A 19657-nucleotide genomic window follows, 5' to 3' on the forward strand; every position below is an offset into this window, starting at 1 on the left:
TTAATATGACTGCAAAGTTTCCAAAATTCAGTAGCTATGAAGAACTTCAATCATCTGGGAGACAGGCAGCATCTGAACCTCCCCGACACTTCACAAGCACAAGTCACAACTTTAGCTGTTATTTAATAGCATTTTGCAGTTTTCACAGTCACTCCTGTCTCTCCAGACAGAAAGGTCATTTTACTTGAGGAAAAAAAAATGATGGACTCCTGATTCAAAAGTCTAGGAAATCTTGAGAGTCAAGGCAGAAAGTAAGGAAACTTGAGTTTCCCCCTGAAATTACAGAGAGCACTCATCACCTTTCCCCAAGTACCAGATGAGTAAAGGATGTTACTTTGGTAGTCAAATTCCTCAAAGATACATTACTGCGTTACTAAGAAGAAAGGATCCGTGTTAGAAGGCAGCTTATGTGTTTCAACTCTCTGCATTCCTATTTAGTTGAATCTGCCAAGGAACATTAGATGTATGGATGAACATGCTGCTACAGCTAAAGAAAAGGCTAGAAAATAGCTAGTGCACAACTACAATAACGCAAGTTTGGTCAAATACACACAAAAAAATGCTTTTATTCAACTGTCAGCTAAGTGGAGTGTACTTTAAAAACACTATAAAGAAGATGAAAAGCTTGTTTAAAGCCAGCCACACTACAATGTATATAAGAAGTGTCTAGTTCAAGAACAGGTCATAAAAATTGTTAAAAGTAGTTCTTTAATGCCAACTTCAGTAAACCTACGATGCTAAACATAAATGGAAAAACACACAAAGAACATGCCGTTTCTTTCTTGCAATTGTATATATACAAAACCAACTGAACTTGAAAGTAATTTGTTATGGCTGGCCTCTTCTTTTATGAAGAAATGAAGCTTTAACAACATTATCCGAAGTAATTTTCCATTCAAACTTCGTTACAGGAGCTCTTCTGTAGATGTAGCAGAGTATTTCCTACTCTCAACACTTGTGTTTCACCTATGTAGCATTTTTAACTAGAAGAAATTAGTAGGCCAGCTTCTTTTATGTAACAAATACGTATTTTTAAAAGATATTAGCAAGTGTTCTTTGTCTATAATTAATACCATCAAGTGAGCTAGAAATGAATAAAGTGGGCCAAAAGGACCTAGTTCAGACAAACAGTGTCACTTCTGTTCTTATATTGCTAAGACCATATATGATGCAAAAAACGCATTTTCCATTACATTACTGTCATGGCTCACATGCTGTTTGAAAACCACTTCAAATACTGCAGACAAAATATCTGAGGAATGTGCTGAATGAGTTTTCCTTCTGTGAAAGCTCAACATCTTTATTAAGATTTGAGAGCTTTAGATAAGATTTTAGAATATATTTAGACCAAAACAATGTCATGGGGAGGTTATGTGTCAAAACTGTGTGGAAAAGAATCCTAAACCACTAGGTTCTTGAAATTTTCAATCAGTAACATTTGACAGTCATGTTACTTGCAAAAGGTCTGTGCATACTGCAAGAGTGGATGCGTAAATTGAGTTTGTAAGAGGCCAGTATTTTCTTTGGGTTAAGTTTCACTGAATATGAATTCATGAAGAATATTAATGGAGGCCCAAGGAAGCAAAAGCCACCACCACCAAATTCATCAAGCATTCAAAGGCAAGGAGGTTCTCACACAAAAATCCAATGTGAGCTCCACTCCTTTGCCTTGCCTGTCCTCTGCTTAGAAGTCAGACACGAGGGTTTTGTATCGACCCTTTCCTATTAATCTTTCTAACGGAAATGTTTATTATGCAAGTAATGCACACATTCTTGACATAGATGGTAAAGAAAAAGGGACTGGGCTTAAGGAAACCTAGGGAAGTGCACACAGGGCATCCCTATTAAATAACTAAGTACTGTAATGTTGTTCTTAACTGCAGTTATATCTTGACTAGTAAAGAACATAGCAACTACCAAGGTGCTCCAAAATGATGATACAGTGAGGTAAAAATCCTTAAGCTAACACTAGAAAAACATCACATTAACTTCTCAACTAGATGCTGAAGGCCACTTGGATGCCTTCTGGGAGCTACTGCCTTCAAGCAATACATTTTGCCCATTTACTGAATTTAGCTGAAGGGGGCTTGATATTCTTCACGGACTACTGTGTTGGGACACAGACATCAGGAGAACAAGGCAAAGGAGAGCTGACGTCTTGGAAGAAGCACAGATACACAAGAGACATGTACTTTCTGCAGGTCTGAGAAAGAGCCTGAAAAAAAAAAGCTGAGCAATCAGCTCAGAAACACAACTAAGAATACAAGAACAACTGAAAAATTACCATGGAAAGACTTTCTTGGGCTTGCACACTAAAAGCAATCAGAACCTCCCTGAGTTACCTAGAACAGGTTTTCCCTGAACAACTGCAGGTATAGTAGCTGGCATACAGACTTAATAGAGAAACCCTAAATAATTGATAGATCTAAGCAGTTCTAACCATGCTTTAACAGAAACTCCCTCAGTGGATCTAGTCAAAATGTGATTATGATGTTACAAAAAAAGTGCATACTTTTGCTTCAAAATCCAAACAACTCTTCCCAATATTTTCATAAATGTTACAAGAAACATTTGTCTTATGGCAACAGATTTTTCCTTTAGTCTCACTGCTATTATTTTGCCATAAAAAAGGAGAAATAGAAACATGAAAACTTAGCAGTTTTCCAGGTTTCCTATTTAACAAAACCATCCTTAAAGCTATTTTCTTCCTGCTCATACATCATAGCTACAGGCAATACACATACTCTACCAGCAACAGGGTTATGTCAGGAAAGGATTGTTTTTACGGGATGTCCCATGGCGGTTTAGCACATACAAATAAAAAATTACATAGCATATGATACAAACTGTTGTTAAAAGACAGCTCAGTTACTCTCTTGCTTCTATATTTTTTTTTAGTGCAATATTACACATCAGGATCTTTTATTGTGTTATAGAATGCATTCTGTCTGATTTGTATACAAAAGTGTCTTGTTCAGGGAATCAGTGAGTGATTGTTTGCAGAAATTATTTTTAGAAGTAAATAAAAAGGATTGGAAAAAGAACACATGGATTCAATCACTAGCATGCCCTGACTAAAAACTGGTTTCCATCATCCAACACTGACTAGACACACACTTTGATTTAAGCAGGCCAGACTCTGATACACCTGCTGGTGATGATATCGTGTGGGGTTAGAATGCCTGCAGAATTACAAGAGCGTTTAAATATGATCCAGAGAAAAAAATCAGAGCTAATTTGTAACTAAACAAACAACGGCATAATCTCAAACTATGGGTGGGACCATCACAACCCTCTTCCCTTCATAAAGAATTTAAGAAATCTTGACATAATTAAGAGCCATTCTACAAGTAAAGAAAGAAGAAAAGACACGTATTTTATTAACCAGTTTTAAACTTCTGATATAACCATAACTGCACTGATGCTTTATAGCACTGTATGAAAGACAAGTGGTAGGTTGGTATGTCAGTAAGATTTATGGTTTGAGAGTTTTTAACAATATTTTGCTACGATTTTGTACATAATTTAAAGCAGTTGAGGAGGAGCCGTTCTAAGAAAATTAGAGAGATAAATCTTTCAGCTGCAGAATGGAGACATAAATCTGTCCACTAAGCTTGATGATATAAGAACTATTCTATCCAGCTGATTTTGCATTTTCACAGGGCAACAGATGCTTCAACATGCCTAGCACTAGAAACCACAAGAAGTCCCTACTGAACATTAATGTGTCTTAAACAACATTTACTCATATGTCTAATACTCCCTGGACAGGTCATACATTATTAGGCTTTTCACCAGCATACACTGACAAAGGAAAATTCAAGGAGCTCTCAAATAAACTGGGTGCATGAGCAATTCATGAGGCTGACCACTGTGAGCTTCATTGTATTAAATTGCCTATTCAGCACTTAACTTCTCTACCTTGTTTCCTTATTGGGTAGTACCCATTTCATTTGATTAAAAACTGAATGTTTAATCCACACGCGCATTACAAATGGCACTCAAAGACAGCAGCCTGATGTTTCCCCGAAACATGTTCTGATGTTGTAGAATGCACTTGTATGGGTTATTTAAAATGCTTACTAGGATCCCATGCAATCCAGTGACATATTGCGAAACCAAAATACATAGAGATACTAAAAAATCTGGAACATGGAAACAATGCTAAAAGAGGATAATATCTGAAAAACTTATCATTTGATAAGATGCATAGAAATAACTACGCTTTAAAAATTAGCAAGCAATTTCTCCTCATTGGTAATTTTAGTTCTGTACATCTTGCTTTTCAGTGTTAGATCTCACAAACCTGAAGATAAAATTAATAATGAAGTTAAAGGGAGATTTAAAGTAAGTTATATAGAGAAGCATGGTGTGATAGCAAGACTGACATTTGGACTGACTAGACCCAATAGCTGGTGCTACTCCGGACACGCCACTCTCACATGGAACAAGGTTAGATGAGAGATGCCCAAGCTGCTGCCAACATGAGTTCAAGTCCACAGTATAACACCAAGTAACTCTTCAAGCAGGACAGCTGCATTTGTGTTCTGACACAACACTGCTTTGTATCAGGGTGTTCCCTCGTAAGTTTGAAGCTCTGCACCGTGCCTCCTGTACTGTGTTTGGACAACATGGTGGCTGCACTCTGTCCATACTCATGGCCTTAGCTTCTGAGTTTGCTTTGCAAGGATCAGGCACTGTGTTAAGTGAGAAGTCTGGCTTATAGAGTGCAAATTGAATTGCTTTTCTGCAAATACATTGTAATTAATCTTTTAATCAGATGCCATGAAATATTGTATAGCTTTGCCTACTTTTATGCTGCTTAATTTAAAATTATTTTTTTTGCATTATACAAATCTGGTATTAGAGTTTTGTAATGGAATTTAGTAGTCACTATCAAAAAAAAAAAAGCTGTGACTGCAAAAAAATCTCAGTCTTCATAAAAAAAAGCTCAGCATTGCTGGATTTTACAGAAATTACTATGTTCTTGTTATTTTATTTATAAAATAAAAAAGGTGAAAGCCAAGGATGTCCTTGAATACTCAGCTGACTGGCAACAGAAAGCTAAATCAGTTGACACATGAAAGCCACTACAAGGTGAAGGGGCAAGCTCATTTTTCCATCTGTTTTTATTGAACACACCCTTTGTGAAAAGTCATGGTCAAGGGCAGTTAAAAATTAATGTCATTCTAATCTTTAAACACTTTAACTTGTTCACTTCCATGTGTCAGACAGGAAACTATCCATAAACAAATTTTTGAGATGTTAAATTACTACGATAGCTGTGATTTCCTTCTTTTGCAAAATCTCATTGCTAGCTGCAATATTATTTCCACTCAGGGAAGTCACTCCACATCACCAAATATTTTCACATGCATTGAAACATGTAGACTACACAAGTCTGCGGATGTTTGCTTTGGCAAAGAATTGAACTTCCTCTGTTTCTCTGAATACAATTTAATCCTCCTCATTTATGTCTTCATTGGGGGGCGGGAGAGGAAACAACAAAATCCTCTCAAACACTTAAAAATTGCACTTTAAACCCACCACAAAGCAGTTTACTACTAAGATTCATTTCTCCTCTAGAGAAGTTAAACAAAAAAAGGCAAAAACAACCTCCAAAATTTCATTTCATATTTGTGCTTATCTTTTTAGTTAAAGCAATACAATTGATACAACAAATGAACATTAGTAAGAGTTAAAAATACATAGCAGGACTGCAGCTCATATTTCTTCTGACAACTTTGCCAATGAGTTTGACATGATCAATGTAATTTCTGTGAGTCACTGCCTTTGGGAAAGGCACTGGCTGAAGGGTTTTCTATACCATTTTTAATTCCTCAGTGTCACATCCAGGATTACAGGCTGGCAGATTGGTTGGTCTGCTTGCTTGCCCTTAAAAATCAGAGATGTGAGCCAAGTGAAGATCTGCAAAATTTAGCCTGCATCTTTGTCCAATTTTCTGCCAAAAGGATGGACTGTTGTCTAAGAAGTGTTATGGCTAGAAAGCAGAAGGCAATCACAGAAATGTTTGACCAGGAACAAGGAGAACCATACCCTTTCTATTGCCACTAAGTGACATACCTCCCTGGAGCTTAAGCTTTCCTCCACACTTCAAATTTTCTTCTGTAGAGATAGCCAAGTTGAATTTCTTGTGCTTAGCACCAAGTCCTAGGCAATCACCTCAGAAGTCTTCTCAACTTAGAGAAAAACATATCTGACCTATTTCCTGTGTTCAACCCTCTTATATCAGCCCTCTGCATCTGCAGGCACACAGAATGCCTGGGAAACCTGGTCTGGGTGGTAAGTCAAGTCATAGTTTCCAATTCTTTACCAATTTTGTAGAATCAGGTAATGTAGAATCATCTAGTCCATACCATCCCTTCCTAATGCCCCGCTGCAAATTTCCACTCAACTCTAGCTCCTTCCAGCACTTAAGGGCAGCCAGAAGCCCCTGTTTCTACAATCTTCAGAAAGCAGGAAGAGGGGAATAGCAAAGTGGTACCGTGACATCAATAACTAATACTAAATACTAAGCTACCCTCCCACAAGTATAAGATTTTTATCATCCAAAACTGCAAACAGACTCTGCTGCAAAGACATGTTAGAAAATGCCACCATGACATGCTTCTTGCTATCTCTGCCTGGAAGTGTCAGCAACACAGAGCTGAGCAAGACTCAGGGGCTGTCTGTTGCACACTGCAAACAAAATAAGGTGCCTATTTCTCCCAGTGACCTGCACTGTTCATCCTCTAAAGGAGAAAACCTGAAGTGATATGCAGTCAGAGGAACTGTATTGGTGGTCCCCTCTCCCCTTACTTTTGGGATATTATTGTGAATGTAACTCAAATGACAGCCTGAAGTAGCAGAGAACAGTTTTTATTAGATAATACTTGCGACGTTTTTCCTTGCTTTCTTGTTTGGCTAAACAATGACCTGAACGCAATGCTATTAAACCATTAAATTAAACTTGATTTACACAGAATGCATTTACGTAGTTAATTTTTCTATTCTGTAATTTTTTACCATTTTAATTTAGGATCTAAGAAAGGTGGAGTTACAAGCAAAATGTGAAAAGCGACACAAAGCCAGTTTCTAAATTAAGCACAGTGTTAGGGTCATGTTTCATTGCTTACTGAATGCCAGCTCTTCAGAAGCCTCACTGCTTAAAATCATCTTTGTCTATTAACTTCCCCTAAATACCTTGCCCAACAGAGCCTAATAATTACTTGACACATACTTTCTCTTTAATGAGAGTTAAAGCTTATGATGACATCAGCCTGTCCTATTTGTCTGTGACTTGTAAGCCAGATGAAGTTTACTTACTAAATGTTGCAACCCTGCCAAAATTCAGGGCTGCATAGAACAGTATGTTCCGGCCCTGATGTCTTTCCAGTTTTCAATGAAGTGCTTGACAGAGACCACATGTGGAGGTCAAGTGATAGTATCATGATCTCACCAGATGGTAAGCTGTGGTATTATTCCCAAGGCAGGTAGTATAGCCTGTTTAGTACCAGTTGGCAGGTGATCCATGAACTAACTCACAGCCAGAAGAAACTAGACTATTGCAAAAGATCAAGAATGCTATTGATGTTGGTGAAAAGACTATTCCAAGAATTTTCTTGCACATAATTCTATGACTCAACTCTCAAGATGTACGTTTTCTTGCAAAAGAATAAAAGGATCTATTTTATTAATTGCTATCTTAAATCAGAAGCCCTCCTGTCAAACAAATCTCTTATTCTTGCATGATTATTATGTGATGTACATGAAACGGTAAAATAAAGACACTGCAAGCCACCTTGCCTGGGTTCTTATACACATATCAAGGATCACCAGGTCACTCTCACTTTGATGTTGATTCAGAGGTCATACCTACACAGGTTAGAGTGCACGATTGGACTACTTCGCAGAGAAAAACAGGACAACAGACCATAGAGGAACTGACAAAATTTTGAAATTACACTCTTCCACCCCTCTACAGTAAATAACTGCCTATCTACGTCCAAAGCATGAAATACTCAGTACTTCACACAGCCCAGCCTTCAATTAAAGCAGATAAGCAATTTAAATCACTCTTAACTTACACTGCTGCTATTTTATGGCCAAAGTTGCAAAAACCTTATTTCTAGTAATGCAATAAAGACACACAGTGGATTCGTCTTACAAAGCAGCAGATTTTTTTTCCAGAGGCTGAAGAAGCAGCACTCTTTCAGAAACAGACATAATTTTAAAGCAGACCTTAAAATTCTAAGTTACTCTGGTGGAAAACCTGTTACTTGACCATAAACTGCGTTACAACAGATTCTCAAAGAGTCAGTGTAAATGCAGTCTTACTTCCCCCTGCACTTCTGAGAGGCTGCACCCTCTGCCTGGCATCAAAACCTCCACTGACATTCTGCACCTTGTTGATACTGGCCAAACTTCAGAAAAATATAATCAACTCCACTTAATCACTTCTTGACTGAGAAAACTAAGATTCCTTTTAATTAATTCATCACACTGGGACACCTTACTTTATTTAAAATTACAGGACAAAAGAGTTGGAAAATGAGGGTATTAAATACACAACACCTCTTGGAAAATAAGTTGGTCGGCTAAAAACAATTTGCCTAAAGTTATTAAAATGCTTTCTGGAATTTTGTTTTCAAAATGGGACACGCTCTGCTAGTAAACAAATGTGCAGCAACATGATCATTAGGAGCTCTAAACGGGAGGGGTGGTAATTTGGACTGAAACTATGGAATTTCTTTAGATGTACAAAGAAGTATTAAAATGTAACATACCCTTAACTAATACTCTTTGAAGATATTGAGAAAGTAGTTACTACAGTGCATGTGTCATCTAGCTGTAGCCTTTGATAACTACTTTTAAAGAATTAACATGTTGGTTAAGTGCACAAATACCAGAATTAATTTTTACAGCTGTTTTTCTCATAAAAAGAAGTACAAATTACTCCTCTCACTAGCAGCTTTTTTTGAGCCTTCCTAAATTTGATCCTTTACATAACAGCATCATGTAAAGCATCATACAAAGCATCAGCCATCACTGCACATTTCTCTACTTTCTTTTAATTTAGGCCTGCATCCTTTACCAAAACTAGAATGTACTTGTTCAATGAAATAAAGCATCAAGATTGCACAGTAAATACTATCTGATGCTCTATTGGCTGGTTTCATGTTTGCCACCTGAGCATTGTTTTGCCAGACATGAACAAGTCTGGATACTTCTCATTCAGCTAACTGAATGTCAGCTTTAGAGCTCTTTAGAGAAAACTGAACAGATAACTTCAAATTGAATTTAATTGTTTGGTGTTCTGATTTCCCAGGCATTTACTGTGATATAGGGCATTTTAAGGACCACAGACCTCTTGTACTACTCACTCTTATTCCTACTACCGGTTCTGGTACATCTTGATAATGAAATCTGCAATAGGAGAGCACAAGTCAGGTTCAGCTCCAGTGGAAATACTAAAAAGATAAAACTTTTCAGGTTTACGACCGGTTACAAAGCTGACTGTTTCTATAAAACTTAATGCATGTCATCACAGAATTTCATGTCTATGAAGTGCAATAGTTTGTATATGGCTTTTTTTCAACACGAGACAATTAACTGAAAGTCATTAAGACAAGCTCCACCATTACACACTTTTAAGAAATATTGCCCAATCTTTTGAGCATAAGTGAACAGATCCAGAAAACCAGCACACCATAAAAGACCAATTTGACTTGCTATCTCCTGAAAGGTAGAAATATCATTTGCTAAGAAAAACAATAGCCCCATCACTGCACAAGACAGAAGTGTCCCCGCTGTTCTTTCCTCAGAGGACCTGTAAACTAGAGAATATCTGACATGCATGTGGATCTGATTATTGATTGCAAATAGAATGGGATCAAGCCTTTCATGCTGCTTTCTGTTTTGTATTTTGAGATGCAGTCCAGGGGGCTGCAAATATGACCCTTGGAGTCCTGTAGGGCTCTTCGATATTGCACTTACAATACTAAGTTGCAACATGTATACCAGGCAAGTTGCTTTAGGGCTCATGCTGTAAAATTCTTTTTGCTCATATGATTTCCTTGCAAAACTTATAGCCTCATTCTGCAAGTTTTGCACTCACGAGCACAAAACAAAGAGCGATGATTGGGACTAGCAATCAAAGACAGCTGTTTCTAACAAGAGACATGTTGCCTCATTATCAAATTACAGTGATAAGAAGACCAAGTGAAGTCATTGAGAATGCTGCCAGTGACTTTCCTGGAGTGGTATCAGATCATATGAGACAAATATTTAGATACAAATCTCTTCAGTATTATCCAAAAATATCTCTACTGGGTTAGATCAAGGGTTCTGCTCGGGCTTCTGTATCAGACTGCAGGAAGCACCTGGAGAGCAGCAGAAGAAAAGGGAAGAAGGTATGTTCACTACTACCTCCTCCCGAGTATTTTTACATCTATCAACCATCTTCGTAACGGTGACTTCCTGGTGTGGTTTATATTTAAAGATTCACACAGACTGGTCATCCTTGCAGCATTTGTTCATTCTCCTCTTGAGTGTAAGTAAAATTTTTGGCACCCACATCAACCCCTGGCAAGGCATTCCATGGATCTATTGCTTGCATAAAGAACAACACACTTTGGCTTTGTGGGGTTTGCCTCATTCTTACTATCTTCAAATGCTCTTGTAATGGCTGGCTGAATAGTCAAATCTCAAATGAAGAGTCAAGTGAAGAATAATGGTTTACTTAGTTGTCTCTGTATTAGACTACTCTACACCTTCAATTACACTTGATGCCCTTCCATGAGACTCTTCCCATTCTGTAATACAGAAAATCTGAAACAAGGGGAATGCTACAGTAGTATTTAAGATGGCATAATAAAGTTCACAATACAGTGGTGTAATAAAGATCTGGTTTTACCTTCTTTTCCTCTCCTAAAACATTCTGCATCTGATTTGCTTTTTTGATTGCTGTTGATGTTTGAGCTGTCTTTTTTCAAAGAAGTATGTCTTATGATTCTAAGGTCTTCCTAACTGGTTATTGCCACCTTAGAGACCAATATTTTACAAGGTATTAGGGAAAATTCAGAGTGGTGTTTTTCTCATGTATATCACTTCACACCTCCATAGAATTTTACTTGTTTTCACCTGCAAGTGCTGCCAGCAGTCAATCTCATAAGGTCGTCCAACAGTTTCTTTCTCAGCCTTTGTACTATCTGGATAACTCAAGTACCAGCAACAAACTGTCACTTTACTGTTTTTTCCAGGTCACTTCTTAATATGATGAACATGGATCCTTAAATACCCTAAAGCTGTTGCAATGTTCCACCACTAGATGAGCAGATTATTAACTCCTAACCCATGACTCTTCTCTTCTTTACTGTCAGTTATTTAAGAATAAAATGACCCTCCTCCTTATGGAATGGAGACTTGATTTCCTTAAGAAATCCCTGGTGAGGGAATTTTGTGGAAGCTTTGTAGGAACCCAGACAGACTGTATCAACCAGATCACACATATCCATCTGTCTGCTGCATGCGTCAAGAGCACTCTAAGAGAGTTGTAAGGTAAGGTTTCTGTTTTACTAAAGCTATATTTACCCTGTTCATTATCTTCACAGATGACAACTAGTTAAATTTTCTATTACATTTCTATTAATTTTCCCACTATAAGCCATGTTGGGAGACTTACGGTTTTCTTTATTTCCCGCAAACTTTGTAAATGCCAACTCTCACTTTTGTTTTTTTCCTCTCCTCCTCTGAATTTCTTTATGAAAACCCAAAATGTGGCACTGGTAGCATTTAGCAACACTATTCTATTTCCTCTATTTCTTTGCTCCACACAGTAGAAAGAGACTTAATACACAGTTATTTTGTAAAATCTTTTCTGTTTCAGATAGCACTGCAGTCTCTGGTGCATCATCCTGAGAATACTTTGCACAGCTGCTGCTCAGACAAAGGAATTAGAGCACACTCCTCAGACAAAGGAACTAAAGCACGTTCCTTATCTATGTTCCTGGACAAGCTCCATGTTCATTATCTGCCTATGTGGACAACCTTAACCTGTGAAAGATGTAAAGCAAACTTGAAGTGCTTCATCATCCTAGGAGAACAGTAGGCAACTCTCTAGCCAAAGAGAAAGGCAGTGTTTATATCAGTGTGGCAAAATAAATGATTTCTTTATAAAATATGTATTTATTTATAAAATAGATGTCTTTATGAGCAAATGAAAAAGACCCCATCATACCCATAAACTCTCAACATCTACAGAAATGCATAAATGAAGTAAATAAGCTTCTAAGGAAAATTTCAGACAGAATAACTGGAATAAAAGCCCCAACGAGAGATGGATACTCAAAACCTAATGAAAAGTACTTACAGCCTAGTACATCCAAAATAAGTGAGTGCTACATGAATTTGATGTGAAATACAGAGAAATAGATGCAATCTCAATCTGTAATGGGTTTACCTATTAACTACATATATATCCGTATTAATACACAGAAAGACTCAGCTACTCTTTGACCTCACCAAAATACGGCCTCATGCCAACTGTATAAGAAGTCCCCAGCTTCTCAGTCTGGCATCGCACAGCAGTACCATGTGCACTCCAGCAACTAACATCAAAACTGTAATACAAAACCTAGGAAGACAGCATGACTTAACAAGTTTTCTTAGCAGCTGTACTACCCCTCTATCATCTCAAAAACTCTGGAAATTTTTGAGAAAAAGCATTTTTCATAAAGATTCAATATCCCTGCCCTCATCACAAAAATGCTATTAAGAGATACCACACATCACCTGAGAACTCTAGCAAGTCTACCATGAAAACTGAAGATAGCTTTGGCTAACACACATGATATCCTCAGTTAACGAACACAGGCTAAGGAGCTTTTAAAAACACACAGCATACACATTTCAGGACTTCTTTGTACACAACAAGAAAATGAAACCAGAACCAGAACAAACCCAGTTATTTAATAACTTTAAATCGACATTTTAAAAAACATTAAAAAATCAGTCAAGTGTTCTCCCTTCTCCTTCGGAACAAACCCTGCTTTCGTATCCTTATGGAACTTATAAAAACCTGAGAAGTAACCTAGAAGATGCAGTATTTTGTAGAAGTAAAAGACATTATGAAAACCAGCTTTTTCCTACAGCAGAAACTGATTCATTGCATCCTTCCTCAGAATGTGAAAAAAGTATCTGTTATTCTCAAAAGAGACTTCTAGATGTTCCACAGAAAAAAAAACCAACAAAGCAAAACAAAAATATAGTCACAGAACACTTGAGAAAGGAAATGTGTCATAAGAGAAAGGTTGAGAAGACCTCACCCAGAAGACCTCTGAGTCAAAAGAAACCTCCCTTCCTCTCTGAAAGATGATAAAAATAACATGCACTCATATCTTGTTGACTTCTAGTAGACATTTCTGGCTTAGGTGTAACCTAAGAAAGGGAGATAACTAATCTAAGTCCATCCAGCCTTTTACTGAATTCTTGGCTCCTAATTTAAGCTGAATACAACTGTCAGATGGTCTACACCAGGAACTGCTCACTACCTTTCACATTTTAAAGAAGTATAATACAAGAATTCATACAGACTTCACCTTATATGGGAAAAAACCCCATAAGGCAAAAGGGAAGAAAATACCTACAGCATAAGGCTATTCTGCTGAAGTATGAAATCCAAACAACCCCTCCCAGAAATACAACCACAATAATTTCTACAAAAACGGGATTAACCAACTAGGCAAATTTAAAGCAAATTGAAACTTTTCTTCTCTGGACACAGGACTCTGATAAGAGTGAAGCTTTCACAATAATGAATTACAGCAGATGCACAAAGGAAGAGGTAGAAGGCAGTAAGGTAGTGAGAATATGGTGCTTCTAGAGGTGTTCACAGCATATGTTAATCAAGCAGGTTTAGACACCTGCCTATGATAAATCTCAGTTCATGGTAGATGTTCTTATGCAGTTGTGCATGTTCTGTCTCTCAACTTTCCTACAATTGCAGTGCCAGCTGCTACCATGCCTCTCCCATAAAAGGATGCTTTTGATAGTCCAAGAAAATTTGTGAGTAAAAAAGTCTGTCATCCATACAAACATAGGTTCTTTCTACGCACTCATCTGTTTCTCAGAAGGAAAGCCAACTGCAGTGTTATTACTATCTGAAATACCAGATTCACCCAAAAAACCCAGGTTCAAAGCAGATTTAAGAAACTTTAACTCACAGGACACACAGATGGACAGCTCTACTGATGGCACCCTTACTGACACAAATGTGCATATTAGGAATATACCTTACTCTACACTGCTCTACAGGACCTGTATTCATTGCTTTAGAGATTAATTTGCAGCCATAGGAAAATGTGTCATTTTGGAAACCTGAGGAGAACAGCAGTAACAGTGTGATTAAATACTGATCAAGATTCTCCTTGCAGTCAGCTAACCACAAAGCCGTGGCATTAAATTATGAAGAAGTAAGGTGGAAGAATGATAATCATTTTGTGCAAACATGAAAGAAAGATATCTGTGCAAAAAAAACAAAACCAAACCCTGCTGTGCTGGGGGAACATTAGTGGAAGAAAATGCTGGCTTTGCTCAGATTTTTATATTAACAATCTCAATTTAAACTCCTTTTGCAACAGAAGGTGGCATAGTGAAAAATAATATGATATTAAAATCACAGTGGCCAGATACCGAGTTGCTGAGCAACCAGACGTAGCTTCTGACATCTTAAAAGTTCAGAAAACATCAAGCTACAAACTCAGCTTCCTAATTATGGACAGCTGAGCTAACCATTTCTAAAAAACTTGGCCACTGTTTTAGAATACATTTTACTTCTAAAGAAGATAATGAGTCACATTTCAAGTGGCTTCCAAGTCCATGCCTGTAGCATAGACACATACACGTGGGAAATCTGAGAACTGCAAATTCAGGGACTGATTCTGGAAATGTGGGTGAGACTATGGTTTAATAACGCTTTGAACAAATTTAGTATGTTAATAATGATTTCAATATAATTTCATTCATGTATTTCGTTCACTGCCTGTCCTTTATTTTTACTACTTGAACATTATTCTGTGGTTCTTGCTGGTAGAATGTATTCCAGGTATGTTTTCACTATATGCTGTCATCATTTCCATGCCATCGAATCACAGAATCTTAGAATGGTTTGGGTTGGAAGGGACCTTAAAGATCATACAGTTCCAACCCCCTGCCACAAGCAGGAACACCTTCCACTAGACCAGATTTCTCAAAGCCCCATGCAGCCTGGCCTTGAACACCACCAGGGATGGGGCAGCCACAACTTCTCTGGGCAGCCTGTGCCAGGGCCTCAGCACCCTCACAATAAAGAATTTTTTCCTAATGTCTAATTTGAATCTCCCCTCTCTCAGTTTAAAGCCATTGCCCCTTGTCCTGTCACTACATGTCCTTGTAAAAAGTGCCTTTCCAGATTTCTTATAAGTCCCCTTTAGGTACTGGAAGCTACTCTAAGGTCTCCCCGGAGCCTTTTCTTCTCCAGGCTGAACAAAATGAAATGTCATTTACAGCCTGCAAGGTTGCCTGCATATGGGTTCAATGGCTTTCAGTGGGACATTTCACTAGAGTACCTCCTTCTTTTGACACAATCTTAAAATGCTCAATCAACCAGAGGGGACTTAAGCTTTTGATCATATATTGGTTTACGTATAAAAGGACAGTGAATAGTACTGTAACACAAATTCTGCTGTGAGAAAAGCATCCCTATCAAAGGCATAAAAATGCTACTAAATGACTAGGATGCCTAACCCAGTGTCCTGCCAGCTCTGCAGCACTCCTAACAATGACTGCCAGGAGAATCATAATTCTTTCAAGTGCAATATTCACTAGGAACAGGGGACCATACATCGCAGGAGGCTGCTATCTGCAACAGAAGTACAGAAAGACTTGAAAAGGAAAAAAAAAGAAAAAAGAAAAATCCAGTGTGGTGGTCAGTATTTGAAATCAACTAAGGTGGCAAAAATAGTATTTTGTCTGCATTTCCACATATGAAATTTCTTCCCATTTAATAAGATGTACAGCAAATACTGAAAGTATCTTCTCTTTATAAATAAGAAATCTGGCAAAGTTTTAGTATGAGTACCTTTTCTCCTCCAGAAAAGATATGATAGACTCTTTTATATTTGTTCATGTTAAAATGATTCTCTTAAAAGCTGAACTTTACATTTAGGCATAAAATTGGTGAAAAATAAACTAGAAGCAGGAAGAAAGAAACCTGTCAGCAATGATCTGAGCAAGCCTTTGACTCTTTTTGGCTGCAACATTCCTTTTTATTTACGTGAGTAAGCCTCTTCAATGGCTAAATTATTAGTGGTGACAGAACATCTGCTGTGATCAAACACTGAGGGCAGGTAGTCTTCTCTAAAGATATGGCCTTGACCAAGAATGGGGAGTCAACAACCCAAGTTTAAGATCTGGATGGAGAGGAGAGGAACGTATGTTAGTTTATCTACAGTACATCCAGGAAACTATATAAACATGGAAATAAACCTGAAAACTGTGTAGTTATATAACGGACTCAGTTTACACTGTGCGTGTAGGAGACTTCATAATTCTGCTAGCACATCATCTTAAGTGCTGTGATAGAGAAAAGGTATTGTTTGCAAAGGAGAGTCAGTTTTTCCTCACTCCTACACTGCTCAGGCTCTGCTCTCTGAATGGTGTGGTCTTCATCTCCCAACTTAAGGAAGGAGGGAACCTCCTTGCTTCTAAAGTATCCAGCTTTCTGGCTTTTCATACTGGTAATGTTGCCATACCCTGTTCTTTTGAGAAGCATTTTTTTTTTCAAGTGACTTCTCATTATCCTAAATAGCATCATTTGGAAGATGTTTAAGATAAGCAGGGGGGGAGTCTCCAGGGAAGAAATCTGTAGATTCTTTTCTTTGACTTTGCATTCCTTTGCAAACTACTTAATGCATGTTCAGCACACTGAAACATTGCTCAGTTGTGCTCTGACCAGAAATAAGTATTTTCTAGAGGAGATTTAAAACAGTTACAGAGGAAACATTACCTTCAGACAGACATGGAAAACTAATGACACTGCACTAAAAAGTAATTAAAGTTACTGCAGGGGCTTTGCCCTCAAGGAGGTAAATTACTGTAAGCCCCACAGAAACAAAAGCTGCAATATGGTAAAATTATATTGCAGCAATCCACCTATCCAGAAAAGTGAAAGGAGAAAACCTAAACATATAAAGCATAAATTAAAACACCCCAGTCTTCATACACATGGAAATTTCTGATTGCAACCACTAAGAAAGGAGATGAGATACATATTCCTCAAGGAATCCATTCATATAAAGAACACTGAATGCTCTGGAGCTGAACAACAGGTTAAAAATTACAGGCTTATTGTGTTGGGAAGTCAAACTACAGGTATTCATAACAGCTACAGTATTTACTTTTCTATACAGCTTTCTGGGATCAGATAGTTAAAAAAGAAAAAAACCTTCTGAACTACCTTTTTCATTTTCTATTAATGTGCTAGCTTCACTGGAAATAAACATGTTCCCCTTTTGTAGGATTTCCTGTTAGTAACAGTTGCACATAAATAAAGTTTTCTAAACAAACATCTTATCTTTTTATGGAAGGAAGTTCATTAATAAGGAATTGACGTCCTTCCTTGAAAAAAAGACCACTGCTAATTTCTTCCCATAAACTAAAGGAATCAACTTACACCCTGAGATTTTTTCCTCTACTTTCACAGCAAACTGGATAGTCTGCACGTAGATAAAACAAAACTATTTGGGTTCTCTTATAAACAATACCTCTGTTGCTACCTTGCCACACAATACTGAATACTTAATCTCTTCACTTGGTTCATGGAACTTGTGCTTCATTTCAACTGTACTACACACATTTCTGTTCAAACTGCAGGGCACCCTGTGAACACCTTTCAGCCTAGGAACTTCAGAGGCACACCATAACTGTTTAATATTTTGACCTATGCAACCATTTTCAGAAAGATGTCCTTTACCCAACAGATGCAACTGTGCAATCCAACTCTAACAACTGTGCCCATAATCTGCTTTGCTCTTCATTGCCTTTGTCAACTACACAAGACATTTCTATTGCCCAAAATTAACTCTGTCACAGAAAAACGTCTGATGCAACCTTCATCTGTTTCCCTTCTCCAAAATGGCTTTTTCCTTTAGACTAAGAGAATTTGAAATTGACACCGTACTGTATGCTACTTGTGATAAATAAAGTACTTTCCTCCTAATGCCTTCAAAAAGTCAGCACTTTAATCTATCAGCGGCCATGATGGAAATATAAACATTAGCTTGTTTAAAGAGAGTTTATATTATGTATATATTATATGCAACAGAATTTAAGATATCATGGCCACACTGCAGGGAGATGAGCCTAAGAGAACGGCAAAATTATATAGTCTGTGGCTATCATACCTGTATAAACTTAAGAGTTATAACACCATAGTACTTTTGTAGTAAAATATCTATTTATTTCAAATACAATGTTTAACTCTGGAAGACACAGTAAACCTCATCAAAATACTTACAGTAGGAACTGCAAAAGGAAATTTTAAAAAGTGCACAAAACGTTGCAACATTGTGGTTTCTCTTCAGTTGTGTCTATACATGAGTGCTATTTCAAAGGCACCTAGTCCGATTCTGAAAGATAAAACACTGGTATATTCCAGCAATCATACTTTTAGAGATCTTAAGAATGGGAAAATAAGGTTCCACAGTCCTTTACGAAGAGCATGCACTGACTTCAGCTGCACAATGCTTCACTGGAGAAGGCATTTATTTACCATATGTCTTAATGCAGATATGCAAGAGTCACAGAGAGTGAGGTTGTGCCCTAGTCTTCTCCTCTATACTGAACTTGAAAGATTCATTCCTGACTCCATTTTGCACTAAGACAGCTTTCAAAAGATCAGTTTGCTGTAGAGGTGATAAGTCCTAAGCAGATAAGAGTCAGTCCGCATTACACAACCTTGAAGGTATTGGCTCCTTGCGTTCTTATTTGGCATGGCTTTATATACTAACTTTTACAGTATTATATTTAGAATGTAATACTTTTGTTGATGGTGGAACCAGAAGTCTTAATGTGCTTGTGCATGTCTAGTAACATACACACCTGAATGTCACTATAAAAACAAGAACAATCTCCTTTTCCCTTAACTCTATTCTTTTCAAAGGGTTACATCCTCGGAAAGGTTTTCCCCCATTTCTGTTTAATTCTTGATAACTGGATTGAGGAACAGTGACCTTTTCTAAAAGCAAAACCAGAGCACTGCTTTGAAAGGTCACATGGCATGACTCAGAAAGCAGAGCAGATCTTCTGGTATCCCACAGTAGCACCCGAAACAGGGATGTAGGCCTTACAAGCTTCTGGACAAAACAGTACAAAGGAGATTTTTGTCAGTCACTAGAACTGTCACTCATTTTCAAGGACTGTCCTGGCCAATAAGGACACCAAGTCACTCTATACAATTTCCAGCTTTTCTGCCTTATTTTTTCTTCACTCTCCTTCTTTTAGCATAAGGCCTCACAAAATGTTTCTGAACTAAAACAGGGGAAGTTTAGATTGGATATAATGAAGGAGATCTTTACTGTGAGGGCGGTGAGGCATTGGAATGGGTTGCCCAGGGAGGTTG

At 37.6% G+C, this 19657-nt stretch overlaps 1 protein-coding gene across 11 annotated transcripts in view; it reads right to left on the minus strand.

Moving 5' to 3' along the window:
- COBL (cordon-bleu WH2 repeat protein) overlaps positions 1-19657 on the minus strand; it is a 159206-nt gene that overhangs the window by 57024 nt on the left and 82525 nt on the right. The window contains exon 1 of one of the 11 annotated variants that reach the window (XM_062610927.1): positions 6085-6221. The exons of the other annotated variants lie outside the window; for them this stretch is intronic. The gene's annotated coding sequence lies outside the window, so the exon portion shown is untranslated. Of the gene's footprint in view, positions 1-6084; positions 6222-19657 lie in introns of those variants that run through there. 11 annotated transcript variants of the gene reach the window in all.

Source organism: Pezoporus occidentalis, unplaced genomic scaffold (genome assembly GCF_034315485.1).
Source record: "Pezoporus occidentalis ecotype Australia unplaced genomic scaffold, CSIRO_AGI_Poc_V1 ctg15, whole genome shotgun sequence".
NCBI lineage: Eukaryota > Metazoa > Chordata > Aves > Psittaciformes > Psittacidae > Pezoporus > Pezoporus occidentalis.